This window comes from Cynara cardunculus, assembly GCF_001531365.2.
Source record: "Cynara cardunculus var. scolymus isolate 2C chromosome LG 2, CcrdV1, whole genome shotgun sequence".
Lineage (NCBI taxonomy): Eukaryota > Viridiplantae > Streptophyta > Magnoliopsida > Asterales > Asteraceae > Cynara > Cynara cardunculus.
The window spans coordinates 48,890,519-48,912,579 of record NC_037529.1 but is presented as its reverse complement, the minus strand read 5'-3'; the positions used below and the strand labels follow the sequence as shown (position 1 = coordinate 48,912,579).

At 38.5% G+C, this 22,061-nt stretch overlaps 1 non-coding gene across 1 annotated transcript; it reads right to left on the bottom strand.

The window, feature by feature from the left end:
* Positions 1-2,369: 2,369 nt before the first annotated feature.
* LOC112508367 lies at positions 2,370-2,476 on the bottom strand. Its single transcript, XR_003068740.1, has one exon. It is a non-coding gene; the product is annotated as a small nucleolar RNA R71 (small nucleolar RNA).
* Between the last annotated feature and the right edge of the window lie 19,585 nt (positions 2,477-22,061).

The following is a 22,061-nucleotide window of genomic DNA, read 5'->3' as shown; positions in this document are numbered from 1 at the left end:
GTCTAAATTGAGCTTATTTTGGACAGATTGTAGCAGGTCGATGCTGTGGAAATGTGGTAGCATGACCTGATGGTACAAGAAGAGATGGATGAGACTTGGAGTTGACCGACAAGACCATGGGATGACTTTTGAAAGCCTTCTAAAGTTGGAACAGCTGTATTATGATCAGATTAGTTGGAGCTTGTTAAGACTAATTTAGTTGCTTCTTAAATATTAGTTTACGTTATTGTACCTTTAGTTTGCTTTAATGTACTTTTTAGTTTCTTTGGAACCAAAGAGGTGTGAAATGACTATTTTGCCCTCACTCCATCCTTAGTATAAAAAAGGGATGTTGGGAGGAGTTTTCAACACACCTCAACATTTCTACTCCACACTTTTCACTCAAGTAGTTTTCTCCAAACTACTTGGAGAACAAGTTGTCTTCTAAATATTATTAATCTTTTGGCATTTCGAGTTCCTTTTAATCGCTTTATTTAATCGCTTTCTTTATATTACCGTTATTTATATTCCGTCTTTTATTTATTTTCGCTTACTTGCATTTTATTTCCGTCATTTATTTATTACGCTTTTCGCATCCTTATTATTCCGTCATTTATATTCCGTCATTTACTTTCCGCATTTATATTATGTCTTTACATATCGTAATTTATATTTCTTGTCATTTACTTTTCGTCATGAGTAGCTAATTTTATTAGCTCGGGTGTATGAAGAAAAGGGTGAGTTTTTAAACCAAAATATAGTCGACCCTTTCATGTAACAACGATGTTTTACTTTTTCATTTCAAGTTTTATAAAACCAATGACACTTCTTGACGAGTTGATCACTTTGAAAGTGTTACAGTGCCGTGGACTCTAAGCTGAGCCATTGTTTGCACGTCAACTTGGATGATATGGGAAGTAGACTTGAGAGAGTTGCTAACAAAGAGATTTGTTGTTCGTATTTTCTAAGTTGTTAATTCTCGACTGGTTGATCACTCTAAAGTGTTAAAGTGGAATGAATTCAGAGATGAACCATTCAGAACACGTCAACTTGAATGATATGGGAATCCACTCGAGAGGGTGATTTTTAACAAAGAGATTTGTTTATCCATATACTTTGAAGACACCATTTGTCACTTTCACTTGTCTGGATACCTCACAGAGATATGGGTTGAAAGCTATAATATCAGTGCATTGGTGAAGTCCGAGAGGAATACCTTCAAAGTAATTGGTAAAAATAGTTGTTACTGATTGCATGCTGTAGCAATCTGTCAGCATGGTTTCATGCTGTAGCATTTTGACAGCATTGTTCGACTAGAAATAGTATTTACATCTCACCCAAAAAGTCATACACCCTAGCTTGCTTTTATATTATGTTATCTTCTGTTTTTAGTTGTGTTAACTCTGTTCTAATCAAAGTCTTCGAATTCGCCTTATGAAATCATTTCATTAACTTTACTTTCTTTTAAACCTTTACTACGATCCCTGTGGACGATATCCGGTACTTGTACCACTTTTATTACTTGAAAGACGATATTGGGACTATTTGTATACTTGCTTTTAGTCCTGATTGTTGTTTGTGGTTATGGTGTTCCACCCATCAAGTTTTTGGCACCGTTGTCGGGGATTAGTTAGTTAAAAGTTTTCTTTTAAGTAAAGTAAACGATTTGATTTTTCTTGTCCTGTTTTTAAAACTGTTTTTAAAAGTAGTGCATGTCACGGAGACATCGCGGGGAAATTTTTGAATTGGATCCCGATATTGAGAGAACGTTTAGCCAAAGAAGGAGAGTTCAAAGAGCATTTTTTGCTCTACTCTCTCCCAACATGGAGTTACCTCCCCCAATCATCCTTGAGATTCCACATTTAGAAAACCAACCGCCTGCCTTTCGGACAATACCACCTTTTCCGAATTTTCAGCAAGAACACCACCACCATAATAAACATAATGAGGAAATAGAGTCGGAGAATAATGAACAACCAAGAGAGCAAACTCCAAATATCATTAATTTGGCAAATTCCAAAAATGGACGGATCATGGACTATGCCATTCTGGATTTTGAGCAATTAAATTCCGAGATAGTTAGGCCGCATATGACCGCTCTTCATTTTGAAGTAAAACCGATTATGTTTCACATGTTGCAAACAAATGGACAATTTGCCGGATTACCTTCGGAGGACCCACACTCACATTAGAAATCCTTTATGGAAATCACTGATGCTTTTCTGATCCCAAGAGTGTCTAATGACGCTCTGAGACTCACTTTATTCCCATTTTCTCTAAGGGATCGAGCAAAGGCATGGTTCAATTTATTAACTCCAGGTTATGTGCCTTCATGGAGTAATATGGCAGAAAAGTTTTTGCGAAAATATTTCCCACCAACCAGGAACGCTAAGTCCAGGAACGAAATTTTCCTTTTTAAACAAATGGAAGATGAAGCTGTTCCTGACGCTTGGGAAAGGTTCAAAGAGTTGTTAATGAGATGCCCTCACCATGGCATTCCCTACTATATTCAACTCGAGACATTCTACAATGGGTTAAGTCCCATTGCTAAACAGATGCTCGATGCGACTGCGGGAGGAGCCTTTACAGCCATGACCTATAATGAAGGATATGAAATCCTTGAGAAAATTTCTGCTAACAATGGACATTGGGCTGATCCACATGCCCAATCGCAAAAGAAAAATACTGGAATTCATGATGTAGATGCATATACTGCATTAACAACACAGCTCATTTCCATGGCCACCATGCTTAAAAATCTTACTTTAGGCCAAGGAGTGCAGCCAGCTGTTACTACACCTATTCCAAAAGTCCTTTCAGTGCAATGTGTTTGTTGTGGAGGGGAACACTCGTATGAACATTGTCCTCATAATTCTGAATCCACAAACTTTGTTCATAATGGATCTGGTCCCTATACCAACAATTACAATGCAAGATGGAAATAACACCCAAATTTTTCATGGTACAGTCAAAGTTTGAATCCACCTGTTCATAAGCAACAAGGAACCTCTAATTTTCAACCTCAACAGCAGGCAAGCAGTTCTCAAACTCATCACCAAAGTTTTCAAACTACTCAACCACCTTTGGAAAACAAGCCACCTCCACAGACTGATTTATTCTCTTCTTTGGAAGCAATGATAAAAGGGTTATTTGTGCAAGCTCAAGTTCAAAATCAAGCTTTGATAACCCAACAGAACTCTCAGAATCATTCTCTGGTTGCTCTTGATGCAATTAAAAGATATATGCGTAGTCATGTAAAGTTGGCTATGGTCATTGATGTTCAGATGGGTCTTGAAGATAGCCAAAAAATAATCAATCTGAAGAGACCTGACCAAGACTTAGAAGATATTGATGCTTATCCAGTTTATATGATTCTTGAAAAACCAGAGTTCAGAGTCATATACTTTGCTGAGCATAAAGTGAAGAAGTTTATGAGATTCGGCGAGCTAAACAAGTATTCAGATGGTACAATAAGACAGGTAAGATGGGCACTTGACTTGAAGAGGGTGAACAATGACAGGGCTACAGAGTCGGAGAGAATGAGCTCTAAAGAAAGATATCTATTGATCAATGCCATAAATCTGCTCGAGGAGAAGATACAATACCAGAACTCTCTAAGGAGGTTGGAGAAACTCCTTGGACTTAGAAAGACAAAATTTACAAGAGTTCGAACTTGAATCCAAAGGGGGAGAATGTTGGGTTCGAGTATGTGCGTTATTGTTGTATTCAAGTTCTCCATATTTTACATGCTTTGTAATAGAATAGATTTATTCCTTCCTTAGTATAAATAGTAGTTTCCTTTGTAATTGTAATTAGCAAGTCATTAGCATTTTCTGTAAACTGAGTTTAGCATTGTAATTCTCTCTCAATCAATGAAGAGACATTTGGTGATCTACTCTCTCTTCATCTTATTCATCTTGTTCTTGAAGATCATAATCATTTTGTATGAGAATTTGGACATTTCATGCGGTCTACCTTAGTGGACAGGTTACCTACCGAAGTGGTCAAGTCGCTGATGGTTTTGAGAATGTCTTCAATCTTTTGGGTGTTCTCTTTTTTGCTTTTCCTTTGCCTCCATTCCAAACTGGGTGAATTTTGTTTCCAAGTTTTCAATTTTTATAGTTGCCATGCTTAGAAGATCATACGATGAAAGGAAAATCAATTAAAATTCTCTGATGTGAACCGTGCGTGATGAACAGTGGCGTGATGAACACTGTTGCAATGATTTTGTTGATTGACCGAGATCTTTGCTCTGATACCGATTGATAGGAACCAAAATAACTAAAAGAAAGAGAATTAACCCGAGTTCTTGTATATTCGAGAAGAGAAATAGAGGGTCTCCACTAGTTTTAGACTAAAAATATATTTCTTATTCCTCTCGAAAATACCTAAGGCCCTATTATAAATAGTTGATCACTAGACAAACCAATCCCTACTAAATAATTTAAATAATACGACAACCATTAGCAATTCAAATAAGAGATGACTACTAAATAAAAGATAAAAGGATAAATATCCCTAGATTAACTATCACCCTGCTGTTGTCGATGGTGATATACTTGGCGAAATCGGAGAGTCGAATTCAGATAGCCAAATTGTTGATCTTCTCTCTCAGTAATTTGATGATGATCCATTTTATCTATCAAAGTGTATTATGTTTGTATTCAGTTTCAGCGATCTTCACTGAGTCTTTTCAGTGATTGCTGAGTCTTCCATTGTAACAAGTGAAGAGCACATTACTTCTTAACCTATTTCTTGTAGCAAGCCTTTTCTTCTTGCTATCTATAACTTTGTGTGTATCTTTGATTGTTTAGATAGATTATGTATCCTATCTCTTCCGCAATCAATCTGTAAAAATCTGTATTGATCTTCTTTATCAATATATATTTTTTTAAAAGTGAAAGCTACTGTGTTTGTATTCACCCCCTTTCTACAAACTATTACCTATAAACTCTTGTAGATCCGGCTGGGACCAACAACTGGTATCAGAGCAGTGTTTGTTTTTGTGTTATATTGGTATTTTATTATCTCTTCTTTTCTAGATAATTTATTCATATCAAAATGGCTTTACAAAACACTAGCACAAACTTTCACGACAATGACTCTTTTGCCAAACCTCCCTGGTTTATCAGAGACAACTTCAATCTCTGGAAAAATCAGATGTCTCTCTTCTTGGAAGGTGCGGATCCTAAGATTCATACCACATATACAATGGATCTTATATTCCATCCGCTATCTCTCCAGCAGTTTCTGTTACAGCTAGTACTGCCATGATCCTGAAAGGCAGATTCTAGAGCTTCCTCATCAGTGGAGTGATGAAGACAAGAAGAAGATGGCTTTAGATACTCGTACGCGATCTATAATAGCCATGGCTCTTTCTGACGAGGTCTATCACTCTGTGATGAAGCTTAAAGCCTCAAAAACCATGTGTGACACTCTTTGTGTTCAATATGAAGGTACTTATAAAGTACAAGAATCGAGGAAGATTAATCTAGTAAGACAATATGAAAGTTTTCTTTGTAGAAAAACTGAATCTTTGTTTGAAGTATATTAATGATTTAATTGTTTTCTTATTGATTTTAGGACAGTTGAAAGAGAATATTCCAACTCAGAGACACTGACAAAATTCCTTGAATGTTTACAAGAAGCATGGGATAATTATACCATGTGTCTCAAGATGTCCAAGGACATGTCCTCTCTCTCTCAATTCTCTTTATAGGATATTGCTTAATCATGAGCAGTCTCATCAGCTGAAGAAAAATCTTCTAAAAGAGCAGGGAAATGAAAAGATCTTTGTTAGCTTTGACCTTTGATAGCCCTTTAGCTAACCCTTCTATTTCTTCTATTCACTCCTCTTCTGTTTCTATCACTAAGCTGGCCTTCTAACTAATTGTTTCAGGAGGTTCGCCAAAAAAACCAACTACGTAGATCTCCTTCAGACCATAGCTGAAAAGCCAAAGTCAAACCTCATTGACAAGGCTTCATCTAGATGCTACAACTATCAACACAAAGGTCACTTTGCTAGTGAATGTAGGTGAAAGAAAGCTATGACGCCATCTTCCAACCTCCCATCCTCCTTCAGGCCTCAAAAGGACAAGTACCTGAAATTGAAGGAGAAGTACAAGAAGATGAAGAATCTTCAGCATAAAGGAAAAGGTCTTGTCATTGATGAGCATGACTGGGCTGATTCTTCTGATGAATCATCCTCTGATGAGAAAGACACGGCCTACCTATGTCTCATGGCCAAGGATGTTAAAGATTAACCATTTGAGACATCATCCTCTAGTGATCACTCGTTATCAACCACTACTCAGGTATGTAACTTGAATGAACCCTCTTTTTTTTCCTCTGATAGCCTATCAACACTAGATACACTGACGATTGACCTTTAAAATGCTCTGAATGGCATTTCCGAAGCTGAAAAGCTTAAGATTGATCTTCAAGCATAATTACAAAAATGCCATTCAAAGATCAAAGAGCTAACCAAGATTGAGGAAAATCTCAAGGATCAGGTCATTGTAAACCAAACCATTAGCATCGAATGCGAGCAGGGTATCGCTGAGCGTGAGCAAGCAATTGCTAAACTCAAGGCGGAGAAGGCTACCATTGAAGAATGGTGCAAAGGCTCTATTAAGGCCTTTGAGATCATCATTGCTCAGATCCCTGCCAAGATAAAGAGTGGTCTAGGATTTTACATTGATTAGGGAAAATGTGTCAGTGACAAGTCCATGCTGTAGTTTGGTACTTTTGTCTCTTCCATTCCTAACACCCCTTCCTCTCAGTACTCTTGTAATGAGACTCCTCTTGAAGGAACTCCTCTGAGTTTAGGATGCAAAGACAAAGGTATAATTCATTGTCAATGCTCCTCTTCCCAAGAAGGCCAACAAGTCAAATAGATCCAAATCTATTCCTTCAGCTTGTAAACCTTCTTCCTCAAGGACCAAGGTCTCTGAACCCTCTCATAGATCTAAGTCGAAGCTGAAAGTGAATCTTTCACCCAAGGTATCTAAACCCTCAACTGTTCCTCCTCGAACAAATGAGAAATGTGTTCTTGGAGCTTGTCCCTCTTCTCTTCTTTCTGACACTTCTAGCCCTAAAGCTTCTTTTAGCTTCAGGAAGTTTGGTCACTATGGTGAAACTTCTCATATTGCCAGTAAGTGTTCTTCAACTAATAAATCTGGTCCACCAGCTAAGGTAAAGAAAGTAGTTAAGGCTGAAAAATCAGCCAAAGCGAAACCATCCACCAAAGTTGTGAAAATGACTAAGAAGAAGAAGACCACTGAAGCCTTTTCTTCAGACTCAGTGAAGAAACCTGCTGACTCTAAGCCTTTAGTTTCAGTGGATGTCACCTCTAACTCTGCTGGACCCATTGAAAAATGGGTACCAAAGCAATTTTAATCTGTTTTCTTTTGCAGGAAGTCAAAGGCATCTGATATCTTGATAGTGGATGTTCAAGGCGCATGATCTAAGATAAATCCCTGCTCATTGATTACAAATAGGAAAGAGGCCTTCTGTGAGCTTTAGAGGAAACAGAAAAGGATATACCAAGGGCTTTTGTATATTAGCCAACGGAGCAACCACCTTCAAACGTGTTGCATATGGTGAAGGACTGAAGCATAATCTTCTCAGCATCAATTAGCTGTGTGATAAAGATTTCACAGTGAAATTTCTTATGAACTCATGTTTTGTCTTTGACAAAGATGATAACCTCGCACGTACAGGTTGTCGTCTTGAGAACGTATACGTCATCAACATGGATTCTCCATTTACCAAGAATAGTTGTTTTCTCTCCAAAGCCTCTTCAGATATCAACTGGTTATGGCACAAACGACTTTCTCATCTCAACTTCAAGATGCTAAACGAGCTGTCTCGAAAAGAACTTGTCACTGGCTTTCCTCAGCACTCTTTTGCAAAAGAATCTCTTTGCTCAGCATGTGAAAAAGGAAAGCCGACAAAGGCTAGCTTTAAGTCGACGCAAGTCTCTGCAGTGACTTCTCTACTTCAGCTATTACACATGGATTTATTTGGTCATGTCAACATGAGATCTATAGCTGGAAAGAAATACATACTCGTTATCATTGATGAGTTTTCCAGGTACACTTGGGTCTTCTTTCTCAAATCTAAGAGTGATGCACCTGAAGAAATCATCTCGTTCGTCAAACGCATAGAAGTAATGAACATCATCAAAGTACGGTCTATCAAGAGTGATAATGTCACTAAATTAAAAAACAATACCATTGATGAATTCTTTGTGAACAAGGGAATCTCACAGAACTTCTCAGCTGTGAGAACTCTAGAACAGAACGGGGTCGCTGATAGGAGAAATCGAACGATTATTGAAGCCATTGGATCAATGCTCATCGAATCTCATCTCCCTACTATGGGTTGAATCTATCAGCATTGCTTGTTTTACTCAGAACAGATCGCTGATCATAAAGAGATTCAAGAAGATAACTTACAACCTCTTCCATAGCAGAAAGCCTTCTCTCAGCTTTCTACATATCTTTAGTTATACATGCTACATCTTAAACAATAGAGACCAACTTGGAAGAAATATCTTTCAAGCCTAACAACCATGTCTCTCTCCTCAACATTCTTGCAAACAAGCCACAATTTGCAGATGCTGCCAAGTTTTTGAAGAACTCAGTACTAGGATTCGATCTCTCCTTCGAACCAGTAATGGTAAAGGACATTCTCCAACAATTCTGGTACATCGCTGAGGCGAAGAAAATGTTTGACAAGAAGGGGAGCATGACATAGAAAATCTTATTCACATACAACAACATGACTGTAAGCTTTGGCGTTCCTACCGTCAGGACTTATCTTCGCCTTCCCAAGATTGTCCCCTTCGCCAGAGAAGTTGATACTGAGCACATCGTCAAAACCTTAGACGATATCTAGTATAACTAACCGCTAAAGAAGGACTCCAGCTCTGAATTGAACAAGTCATTGACGAAGATCGAGAAGAATAGAATGTATGCCGTCTGACAATACCTTTTCTCGCACTTTATTTAGTGCATAGGCGGCAAGACTAGAAGACAAGACCACACCTCACGAGTGGCGCTGAACATCGGCACGTCAGTGATTAGGAACATCAACGTGAACTATGCACAACTGATTTTTGATGACCTGGTGCTGAAGCTGAACAAGTGTCAGCATGAGAAGGTGGTTCCTTACACAAGGTTCATCAGTGGGATTCTCTCAAGGATCTTCACATCAAATTACCCCACCGAAGGTAACCTTTCTATCTGTCGGCTTGGACCTAGGATTCTTGATCACAAGACCAAACCGTTAGACATTGGCCTATTTTTCCCCATGCTGATGATAGTCGATGTTTCTTCTCTTCCTTCTATTTCTTCTTCTTCTTCTTCTTCTTAGGTAGCTAAGACTGTGGAAAATTGAAACAACCCACCACACACTAAACAATACTAATAGTCAAAAATCATACATCTCCACATATCAAGTACCAATATTATACAAAACATTCCAGGTTTATTTACATATAACAAATTAACAGTATGGGTTAACAAAAATTTTGTCATAATAAAACTTCCTTTTAAATATTTTTCCTTACATCTTTCCCTTGCCTTTATTCTGAGATGATGGATGACCTACAAAACAATTTAGTACAATAATTAAGGGTTAGACCAAAAGGTCTAGTGAGCGAATTACCCTCTTATAAACATAATTTATTGCATATTCAAAGATAGTTCAAGCCTGAACCTTAACGTAAAATTAATATTTTGGTTATCCTGCCAATCCATCTATAGCAGTTACACAGCCATTTCAACTATCGCAGTTACACCACCATTTCATCCAATAATAGTCAACCAGGTAATACTTAATTATTGAAGAGATTATGGTACCATTTTGTCTTATCCAAAAAACTATATCCGGAGATGAGGTTACCAGGCAACACTTTGCTCTTATCCGTACAACACTCTATCCAGTGAAGGGTTATCGGACAACTCTATGTCCTGTCCGAACAAAACTATATCCAGTGAAGGGCTATTGGACAACACTTCGTATCCAGACAACCTTGATCGGTGATGGGTCCTATCCAGACAAGCCTTGATCGATAAGGGGTCCTAGCTGGACAATTCGTAATCGGTGAAGGGTCCTTACCGGCTGACCTTGTGTATGATGAAGTGGTCTCATTGATCACTGCCTTATCTGATGAGGAAGCTCATCAGACAAGCCTTGTCCGATGAGAGTTGTTCTTGGGAGGTTTATTGAGCGATGAAGTAGAACAGTAGTAGTAAATGCAATTTTAATCCATCCAAACAACATATGCTAACATTTTAGCAATACATATGGTGAAAATATAACAACTAGGTATATCCAAAGAAATATGGAACCCACCTTAGCCAAAAACTTAAGTTGATATCTGCTTCCCAATTCCTTCAATCTTTAAGATCACTTTTAAGGAAAGAAGTGTGAAACCTTTTTCAGCATTCCATACTTACTATAAATAGTAAGTGCATTCCAGCCGACTTGATGGGGGTGGAGCATGAGTAGGCACCCCCCATGCATCCACCGTTCCACATAATTTTATCACACACACACACATACATATACACACACACACACACACACACATATATATATATATCCATATATATAAATAACCATATTGATCATAAATAAATAAAAACAACCATAAACTGATTCCTCTATAACCCTAAAATGCCAAATACTAACCCCGAACTTTCCATTACCAACCTACATTAATACCTGATCAACTATATTTGGAAACCAAATATTACAATATCCCCTCCTTAGAAGAATTCCGTCCCAAAATTCCACTAATTAAATAAAATGAGGATATTTAATGGCATTTCAAGTTCCCACGTGGCTTCCGGTCTATTATGATAACGCCACTAAACTTTTCCTATTTTGATTTCTTTATTCCTTAGCGCCTTTATTTTGAAGTCAGTAATGGCTTTAGGGGTCTCTTCAAAACATAACTTTTCATCAATCTAAATCTCCGGTAGTGGCACAACAACCTCTAGTTTTGCTAGACCTTTCCGTAAATTTGACACATGAAAACTGTTACGAATGCCACTTAGTTTTGCAAGAAGCTCTAGTCGATATGCCACTTCTCCAACTCGTTCAAGGATGAAAAGTGGTTCAATATACCTTGGGCTCAACTTTCCCTTGTTTCCAAAATGAACCACTCTTTTCCAAGATGATACTTTCAGCATCACATCATTACTAACTTAAAATTCAATCGACTATTGACGTTTATCAACATAACTTTTCTGACGATCTTGGGCTACTTTCATCCGTTCCTGGATCTGAATAATTTTATCGGTCTTCGGTTGAACTATTTCAGGTCCAACCAACTGTTTCTTACCTACCTCGTTCCAACACAGCGGTGTTCGACATTTTTGTCCATATAATACCTCAAAAGGTGTTGCTTGGATTCTCGAGTGATAACTATTATTGTAGACGAATTCAATTAAAGACAAATGATTAACCCACGATCCTCCAAAATCAATAACACAAGCTTGAAGCATATATTCTAATGTCTGGATTGTTCGTTCACTTTGTCCATCCCTCTGTGGATGATAAGTTGTACTTAACTTAATTGTGAACCCATTTCTCTTTCAAAACTTTTCCAGAACATAGAAGTGAACCGACTGTCTCGATCAGAAATTATTGATAACGGAACACCATGACGTGTTACTACTTCATCAATATATAATTTTGCCAACCAATCCATCGAATATGATTCTTTCATCGGTAAGAAATGAGCAGATTTAGATAATCGAACCACAATAACCCATATGGCGTTATAACCCTTCGGTGTTTTAGATAATTTGGTTATGAAATCCATAATGATGTGATCCCATTTCCAAATCGGAATTTTTAACGAATGCAACTTACTGTAAGGGCGTTGGTGTTCTATTTTCACTTGCAAACATGTCATACATCGTTCAACAGTCTTGCTATATCTTTCTTCATACATAGCCACCAATAATATTGTTTCATGTCTCGATACATTTTTTTTGTACCCAGGTGGACAGGAAAACGAGATTTATGGGCTTCACTTAAAATGCGTTCTCTGAGATCACCATAAGATGGTACCCAAACTCTGCCTTGAAAACACAACAATTCCTGGCCGTCTCTTACCAAATTAGATATCATGCCACCACTTTTTTCTTTACGGCTTAAAGCATTAACTACCACATTTGCTTTGCGCCGGTGATACAAAATCTCACAATCATAATCATTAACCAGTTCCAACCAAGGTCTATGACACATATTTAATTCCTTCTGATGGAACAAATGTTGTAAACTTTTGTGATCAGCAAAAATTTGGCATTTAGTCCCATATAAGTAATGCCTTCAGATATTTAAAGCAAAAACTACAGCTGCCAGTTCCATATCATGAGTGGGATATTGATTTTGATGATCCTTTAATTGCCTTGAAGCATAAGCAATAACCTTTCCACGTTGCATCAATACACAACCAAAACCCAGCTTTGAGGCATCACTATAGACCACAAAATCTTCCGTCCCATCAGGTAAGGATAGAATTGGGGCGCTACATAATTTATCTTTTAACATTTGGAAAGCCAAAGCTTATTCCCCCTTTCATTCGAACCTCAAATTCTTTTTCTTTAATCGGGTTAATAGAGTAGCTATATGAGAAAAATCTTGTATGAACTTTCGATAATAACCCGCCAGCCCACGAAAACTTCTGATTTCTGTTGGGGTTTTCGTGGCTTCCCATTTTTCAATAGATTCAATTTTAAGAGGATCCACCGTGATGCCCAACACTGAATTAACATGGTCCAAAACCTGGACTTCTTGCAAGCAGAACTCACATTTTGACATTTTGGCATACAATTTTTCTTGCTTCAATAACTCCAAAATCAATCGTAGATGATTTGCATGCTCTTCCTCTGATAGAGACTGTATCAAAATATCATCGATAAAAACAATCACAAATTTATCAAGATACGGACGATATACCCTATTCATCATGTCCATAAATGCTGGGGGTGCGTTTGTAAGTCCAAATGGCATAACCAAAAATTCGTAGTGCCCATAACGTGTACGAAATGCCATTTTTGACACATCTTCTTCTCGAATCTTTAGTTGATGATAACCGGATCGTAAATCAATCTTAGAAAAGTAAGTATTGGTCCCGTTAGGGTCTACAAAATGTGTATAATAGTTCGTAGAAGGGGGGATGAATACAAACACAGTAAACTTTTCAAATTTAAAATATATATATTGATAAATAAGGATCAATACAGATTTACAAGATTGTTTGTGGAAATATAAGGTAAAGATAACCTATCTAAACAATCTAAGTTACATATTAGTTCTTAGCAAAGAGAAATGATTTGCTGTTTAAGACTTAGAAAAAAGTAAGTTCTTTCTGGGTAAGAACTATTTAGAATACTTAAAAGCGATTCTAACTTGATTTTGAAGATAAGCGTATTGTGTTCTCAAATGTGTGTTCTTTCATGTATAAACGTAAGAGTTAGGGTTCGAGAGTATCTCTGCATGGAGATAGAACACATCTATTTATACCCGTTGCATTAAATGCACATTTAATGCAATACAGTAGGGTTTGAACATGCGCCAAGACTTTAGAGAAAGACTTGTCATTTGCTACAGTGAATAGTACAAAAGCTTATTCATGAGCAGACATCCTTTCATGGAGTTGGTGGGTAGTAGAGTCAACTAATTGGCTCCGCACCGTACTATGCTCTAGAAAGGGTATGGGTTTATCCTTTGTGTGTGTAAGGACAAGACAAAAACAATCATGCTCAACAAGCTTCTTTTGATTGCTGAATGCTAAAATAACCTAATGGTCTCTTCAGCATTCGCTGACGCTTTGGCAGTCTTCACCCATATGTAGACGAGGTTGTAATGACTAAATGCCGCTTTAAATCACAAACTTGCCAGTCTCTAATCTTCAGTTTCAGTATTCCACTTTCGCTGAAGGTTCTTTGGTGCGAGTTTTGTCTTCTTGAAGTATCGCTGTCGCTGATGTATTTACATTACATGTTCTCAGCAATCACTGAATAGACTCAATGTTGTTTGCTGGAACTAAAAGACAGAAATATAAATACTTCGTACAAGGTAAAATGGATTATCATCAAATCACTGAGAGAGAGAGGATCAACAATCTGCCCCTATTTGATGATAACAAGGCAACATAAAGAAAGTTGTCTTATCAAATAACAACAAGGAAAAGTTAAATATAAAGTACATGTCCCTTTTAACTGTTTTGGGATCTTTTTTTAGTAATTCAGTCTTTATTTAGAGAATTTTCTTAAGTTAGAAGTCTAAGAAAAATTTAAAAGAAGTGAAACTAAAACTGAAAGTATGTTCACTGACTTATAGACTGTCAGTGAATGTAAGAGTAACACTGGAACTCATAGACTTGTGTCCATATTACTCTTTTCAGGGATCTTTTTCAGTGATGCACAAAAATACTTATATTCATTTCAAGGGAATTATTACAAGAAGTCCAGTACATGTCTAAAACTTATAAAATATAAGATAATCACTGAAAGTAGATATAGAATATAGTTTACAGTGAATGGATAATATTACAAAGAAGGAAACTAGTCTAAGTCGCTCAACTTAATGAAACCTGGTACATTTTCTCCAAGCTCCTTTCGATGTAGAAACTCCTTTCTTATCTTTCGGTCCAACATTTCACTTCTAAAGTCATCATCTAGCCAGAACATGAGATTTTCGAGGTGTTCCATAGAACATAGATGTAACTAAGACATTCTTTGAAATCTCACTTCACCTTCATAGTCAAGGAATATAAGTCCTAACTCAGGCTTACCATGCACAATGTTGGGTACATAAGGACCCTTCGCTGACAATGAGAGATTCAGCATAGAGAGGTCTGTCTTCTTCGAAGCCTTCAAGACTTCTTCCATGTAGAACCTTGTTTCATGTTCGTTCCTCATGGATGGTCCATCATTAGGGCTTGAAGGTCTTTTTCTTCTTCCACCTTTCTTCAGCGTAGGCCTTTCAGGGACTGTGACATATCTGGACACCTTGATTAGTTCACTGATGATGTCTTCGATAATCAGCTTATGTATGGAATTTAAGCGCTAAATGGCTTGTTGGATCTCTAGCCATTCGCTATAGCCATATTCTCCAAGGTAGGAAGGTTACTCGGTCATGACCTCGAGATTATCCCTAGTGATGAGCATGGAGAGCAGCAACCCACTGTCTTTTGATCATCCGCTGATGCTAATGCTCTTGACTGGGTGAAGGCTGATCCTCTTATTGTTACTAGCATCGCTCCAGCACTTGTCCCGTTTAGCCAACTTCAGGTTTTTCTGACGTTCAGCCTCTGCAATAGACAAAAGCTTAGTCTGTGCCTGGTGTGTTCACCAATCTTTTTGGATTTTCTCTTGGGAAGAACTTTTGCAACTAGAGACATCGCCAGCTTTCAACTGTCCTTAATCTGCTTCTTTTGGATAGCAAGTTCTTTCTCAGCTCTTAGGGCCTCGAGTCTTTCAGCTTCAGCCAGGAAGTCAAACTCGCCATAATAGAAGTACAAAAAGGGATTTTTACTCTAATTTGGTCAAGTGACTCCCTGAGCTGAGTCATCTGCTGGTCGATAGGAGTGCTGGGGGCTGGGTTTTCAGGGACCCATTCCTCCAGCCGACCGCAGGTAGTAGAGGGAATAACTAGTTGGTACAGGGAAGTGGCGATTACTTTAGACGAGGAATCTTCATACAAAGGTTCAAAAGGATTGAATAATACCTTAAGATTCCCTTCTTCAGCAATGCCTTTGCCTTTCAACTTAGGGCCCTGATTTGGTTTTGGTGCGGGCTCTTCTTTCCTTTGCTCCCCTTGGGATGCGGAATCCCTGAGGGCCACTTCTTTTGTGGTAGTAGCGGGACGCTAGTACTGGATGGTGAAGTCGTCTTCGTCGTCATCGTCATCATCATCATCCAGGTCGCTGCTAGAGTCAGGGAGGTCAGGAGAATCACCTTCCTCATCGTCATCATCTTCATCTTCATTTTCCACGACACCAACAACAGGTGCAGAGGTGATGGGAAGGTCATCGTTACGAGTTTCAGCTCGAACGACATCAACTTTCTCAATTATATCAGTTTCATTGGAGGTTGGGATATCATAGACAACTTCATCTTCAGCTTTAATGTTATGGGTTTCTGGGGCAGCAGGTTCAGCAGGGGCAATTGCATCAGATGGTTCAACGTTAGACCTTATCTCCCACTTTCTAGCGATGGCTTGAGAGCATAAGACAGAGAGTTGGTTGACACTATGGATTTGTAGTACCATCATCTCTTGTATCCTGGTGAGAGTGCTGGCTAGGCTATTCGTCGTTTGACACACTTCATGAAGCTGAGTACGATCATCAACGGCAAAGGATGGAGCAATCGCTGGCGCTAGTTGACGAAGAGCAACTAGGACTTGTTGTAGCAGCTCCGCCTACTGATGAGATTGAGCCTGTGCATCATGGACCCTGCCTGTGAGAGCAGCAATGACCTCAACGTTTGCTTGTACAGCCTGTCGATGAGAGAAGAGCTGGGCTTTGTGTTGGTCCCTTGAGGGTGTACAAGTGTTGGAACCTAGATACTCTCAATTTGTAGAAATGTTGTTTGCGTAAAATAAGAATTAAGAACAGCAAAGTATTTCTATTGATTAAACAGAATATTCAAAGAAGAAAGTAAAACAATGCATAATACTTTGAATAACCGAATGCTTTTATTGATAATGATGAACAATTGTAGAATAAAAAGTAATCTCACAAGAATACGCATATAGTATAAGTCGGCTCCTTCAGGTACTTTGAACCTGAGGCAGAGGCCTCCTTATATACGCTTAGGTCTAACAAACTATGCTATAAAAAGGATTGGAACTCTGAGCTGACTGGTCTGCATCCTTATCTATGACTTCCCTTGAATAGCGCAGACTTGGTCAAGCCGCCTTAAATATGTTAGATGCTTTGTGAGAATGTCTGGGCTAACACACACTTTTCGTGAAGAAGGTAGCCAGAAGCTCTACATGTACTATGTAGAGGCTCTGTTTATGCAGAAGCTCTGCATGTACTATGTAGAGGCTCTGGGTCTTGGAGTTGTTGCTTTAAGTCAAGCGCTTATGCATAAAGGGATGCAAAGGCTCTGTATAGTACATACAGAGGCTCTGTCTTAGTTTGAAAGATTAAGCATACCCAACTTGCTAACCAGAAAATTAAACCTCTTTTCATCAAGAGATTTTGTAAATATGTCAGGAAGTTGTAAATCTATACTAACAAAAAACATTTCAATCATACCTTTCTTTACATGGTCCTTGATGAAATGATATTGAACATCGATGTGCTTTGTTTTTGAGTGTTGCACAAGATTGGTTGTGATTGCGATAGCAATCTCTGAGTCACACATAATTGGAATCTTCTCCAACTCTACGTCATAGTCTTTCAGTTGAGTCTTCATCCATATCACATGGGAACAACAACTGGCTGCAACTACAAACTCTGCTTTAGCAGTGGAGTAGAGACGCAATTTTGCTTCTTTGAGGTCCAGCTTATGAGCTTGTCCCCAAGTAATTGGTAGCTTCCTGATGTAATCTTTTGATCGAGTTTACAACCTGCATGATCAGAATCTGTGTACGCAATAAGATCAAAACCAGAATACTTTGGATACCAAAGACCCAAAATTTGAGTCCCTTTAAGGTATTTAAAGATTCTTTTGACAGCCGAAAGGTGAGATTCCTTTGGATTTGCTTGAAAACGCGCATAGAGACATGTGGCAAACATGATGTCTGGTCTACTAGCTGTAAGGTATAGTAGTGATCCAATCATTCCACGATAAGTCTTAACATTCACCGGTTTTCTAGATGGATCAGTGTCGAGCTTAGTGCCCGTAGCGATTGGTGTTCTCATGGTGGAAGAGTTATGGAGTTGGTATTTTTTTAATATGTCGGAGACATACTTAGCTTGGCTAATGAAGATACCATCCTCCCTCTGTTTTACTTGCAAGCCGAGGAAGAAGGTCAATTCTCCCATCATGCTCATTTCAAACTTGCTCTTCATCAACGTAGAGAACTTATCAGAGTGCCTCTGGTTCGTTGAACCAAAGATAATGTCGTTCACATAAAAGAAATGACGAGAGACATTCCTACCAGGATCGAGGTGCTTGCTTAAGTCCATACAGAGCTTTGTCCAAGAAATAGACATGCTCTAAATGTGTGGAGCTTTCAAACCCCAGAGGTTGTTAAACTAGACTTCCTTCTTCAACTTACCATTCAAGAAGGCTGACTTAACGTCCATTTGATAGACTCGGAATCCCTTATGTGCAGAGAAGGCTAGGAACAAGCGTATAGCTTCTAGCCTTGCTACTGGCGCAAAGGTCTCTTCATAGTCTATGCTTTCTTCCTGGAAATAGCCTTTTGCTACGAGCTTAGCTTTATTTCTCACCACGATCCCATCCTTATCCTTGTTCCTGAAAACCCATTTATAACCAATTGCAATTTTATCCTTTGGTGAAGGAACAAGAGTCCATACCTTATTTCTCTCGAATTGTTGGAGCTCTTCTTGCATGATATCGACCCAACTAGGATCTTGTAGGGCTTCATGTACTTTCTTAGGCTCTACCATGCTAAGAAAGTTTACGAATAAACTTTCATCAGCTGTGGCAGCCCGTATCTTTACGCCACTTGAAGGTTCACCAATGATCTGGTGAAGAGGACGATCCTTTGCCCATTTTGTTCTTGGGACATATACAGACGTGGGGGACGTTTGATCACATTCCATGGGCATGTTTGGCATTAAGCTTATTGATGGCGAAGAAGGCTCTGCTTGCTCCCCCTCGGATGATGGTACAGAGGAACCAAGTGCAGAGCCAGAGTTATTATACTCTAGTTCTACATGATTGGGCTTTGTTACAGAGCTTGTTTGCTCTGGTTGTGGGTTGATATGATCTCCAGATGAAGCAGAGGTGTTCGAAGGACCAGAGTTAGATGTACTTGTCGTTTGTGATCCTTCACTTACTCTCGCTGATGCATCTCTTGGTGCACGTACAAAGATGTCTTCGTCACCATAGAAGTCTTCAAATAGGAGCCTGAGTTCCAATTCCCTTGACTTCATTTGAGAATTGGAAGTCTGCTGGTTAAGATCGAGTCCAGAGTTGAGGTACTCTGAAGTCATTTGTTTTTTATCGTCGAACGAGACGTTGATGCTTTCCATGACTGTCTTGGTTTGTTGATTAAAGACTCTGTATGCCTTGGATTTTGTTGAATAGCCAAAGAACTTACCTTCATCTGCCTTTTTATCAAACTTGTCAAGTTGATCTTGATCATTTAGGATGAAGCTTCTGTAACGAAAGACATGTAAAAATTTGACGTTAGGCTTTCTTTGGTTAATTAGTTCGTAAGGCATCTTCATGTGCCTCTTTACCACTGTTGCTCTATTTTGAATAAAGCAGGCAGTAGAGATTGCTTCTGCCCAAAAATGGGTTGGAAGACCAGAGCTGGCCAGCACGGTGTGTGCAGCCTCGACCAGAGTTCTATTCTTTCTTTCTACGACACCATTTTGTTGTGGTGTCCTTGCTGAATAGAAGTTCTGAGTTCTGCCCTCTGTGTCCAAATACGCGTCGATCTTGGCGTTCTTGAACTCTGTTCCATTATCGCTTCTCAGCTTCTGAATTCTGCTTTGTAGAAGTACTTGAATATTGGTCATTAATTTGATTAGCAGCTCTGGGACATCTGATTTCTTCCTTACAAAGTCAATCCAAGTATATCATGAGTATTCATCAATTAAGACTAAGATATACTTTTTACCAGACAAGCTCTGCACAAAGATTGGACCACAAAGACCCACATGAAGCATATGCAGAGGTTTGATACATGACACATCTGTCTTAGTTTTGTGGGATACTCTTTTAAGCTTTCCTATTTCACATGCAGAGTAGAAGATGGTTCTTTTTGAACTTTATGGCAGGAAGGCCGTCAACCAGATTATGCTTCACAAGCTTCTCTATATTTTGGAAATTTAGATGAGAAAGCTTGTGGTGCCAAAGCCAAGCTTCTTCACTCTTGCGAGACATGAGACAAAGCGTCTCTGAATTGTCTCTCGGTGAGAAGTTCATGAGATACAGATTGCCTTTTCTCTTAGCTCTTAGCAACTCCTGACCTGATTATGACATAATGGAGCAAGCTTCCTTTTGGAACTTGGCATTGTAGCCAGAATCTCACAGTTGACTTATGCTCAAAAGATTATGTTTAAGCCCAGAGACATAAGCAACCTTAGAGACAGAAACCTTATCTTGTAATAGATCCCCGTATCCCTCTATTTCTCCTTGTTTATTATCCCCAAAGGTCATTTTTCCTCCAATCTTCTCTCTGTATGAGGAAAACAACCTCTTTTTGCCGGTCATGTGTCTTGAGCATCCAGAGTCAAGATACCAAATGTCCACATGCGACTTCTGGAAAACAAATTACAGGGATTTAGGTACCTATTTCATAATGGTCCTCGATGATTAGAGATAGAGGGTTGCTTTTTAAGCTTTGGAAGAGGCTTTGTCTCTTGACCTGAATAAACAGACTTGGCTTTAGGAGCCTTCTTTCTCTTCTGGGTCTTCTTAGATTTAGTCCTTGATGACCCATAGAGAAGACAGTTAGGGTCAGAGAAGTACTGTTTTAATTTTAGCAGCAGAGAAACACATTCACAATTATGAAAACATTTTGAATGACAAAATGATTTATTAGCTTTAAAGAATAAATTATTACAATTATCCCTAGCATTGGTAGTTCTAGCAAACTTCCTATCTAGATCTGATTGTTTTAACACAAAATGAGTCTTCTCTAACTTCTTCTTCCCTACGCTTTTGGCCTTCAAAGGCCTCTCTGAAACAGAGGAACTAATGTTAGAGTAAGTAGAGGATTTTCCCTTCTATTCGGGAGTGAATTGAATTGGATTTTGGAATTTGAGCCCTTTGATGCAGAAGAAACAAACTTTGCACTCTTTACCCTGTACTCAAACTTGGGAGCGAATTTAACATTTGTTGTCATGCTTACACGGCGAGAACCTAGGAGAGTCTTTTTCTCAATAGGGGGTTTTGCAACCTCTGGTTCTTTGGCATCGACCTCTGCCTTAACTTGCTCTTCAAACGAGTTCACCTCTGACTCAAAGTCAGAGTCAAGAAAATCCTTGTGTGAATATCGAGATACAGAGGTATCACTAAGAACTTGAGGATCTCGAAGATCTGTCTTATCGTTTCTGTAAAGCCATCCATGAATTTCAAATCCAGAGTTTTAAGAAATTGCCTGTGGATGAACTCTTGATTTCATCTGGTTTAGGTTTGACAACCTCACTTTCAGTCTTAAGATGTTCAAGATTTGTAGAGCCAAAACAAAAAATCTCATTTGTCTTCTGTATCCATTTTAAATCAACTTGCGGCACACATTTTGATGAGTAAGAGATGTTTTTGAATTTCAACTTAGGAGTTCTGGCTCCACTTTCAAGCTTACATCTTTTAAACAGTGAGTCTGTATACAAAATAGGAAAATCTGGTTTCTATTTTTCGCCCAACCTAAACACAGATTCAAGAGTATTTTTCCTCTTCCAGGTGAGGTCTAGGTCTATATAACCTATCCCTGCTTTATCCTGTTGAGAGTTAACTTTTTCATACACATGCTGAGCATCTTGATATTTCTTAATCAAGAGCTCTTTTCTTTGTAAGCTCTGGTGTAGGAACTCCCTTTCCTTTTGAAAATAGTCTTTTAGGGCTTCAGAGTTTAGTCTGTTTCTTTCTTTTTCTATTAGCTCTGTATTATTTTTCTTTATAGCCGCTTTTAATTCTAAGCACTCTGTTTTAAGACTTGTTTCAGTGGATTGTTTTGTTTGTAAAAGCTTTTCATGCTCCACTGATAACTCTTGTTTCTCTACAGTCAGTAGCTCTGTCTCTCGTTCAAAAAATAGTTTTTCCTTTTCCAAGGATTTTCGTTTGGATTTTTTGAGAGAGAGCTTTTGCTGTAGATTGATGAAATCATTTGTCAAAGCAGAGATGCTCTCTTTCAGGTCAGAATGAGAATAACTAGAGATAGAACATACCTAGGAGTCAGAG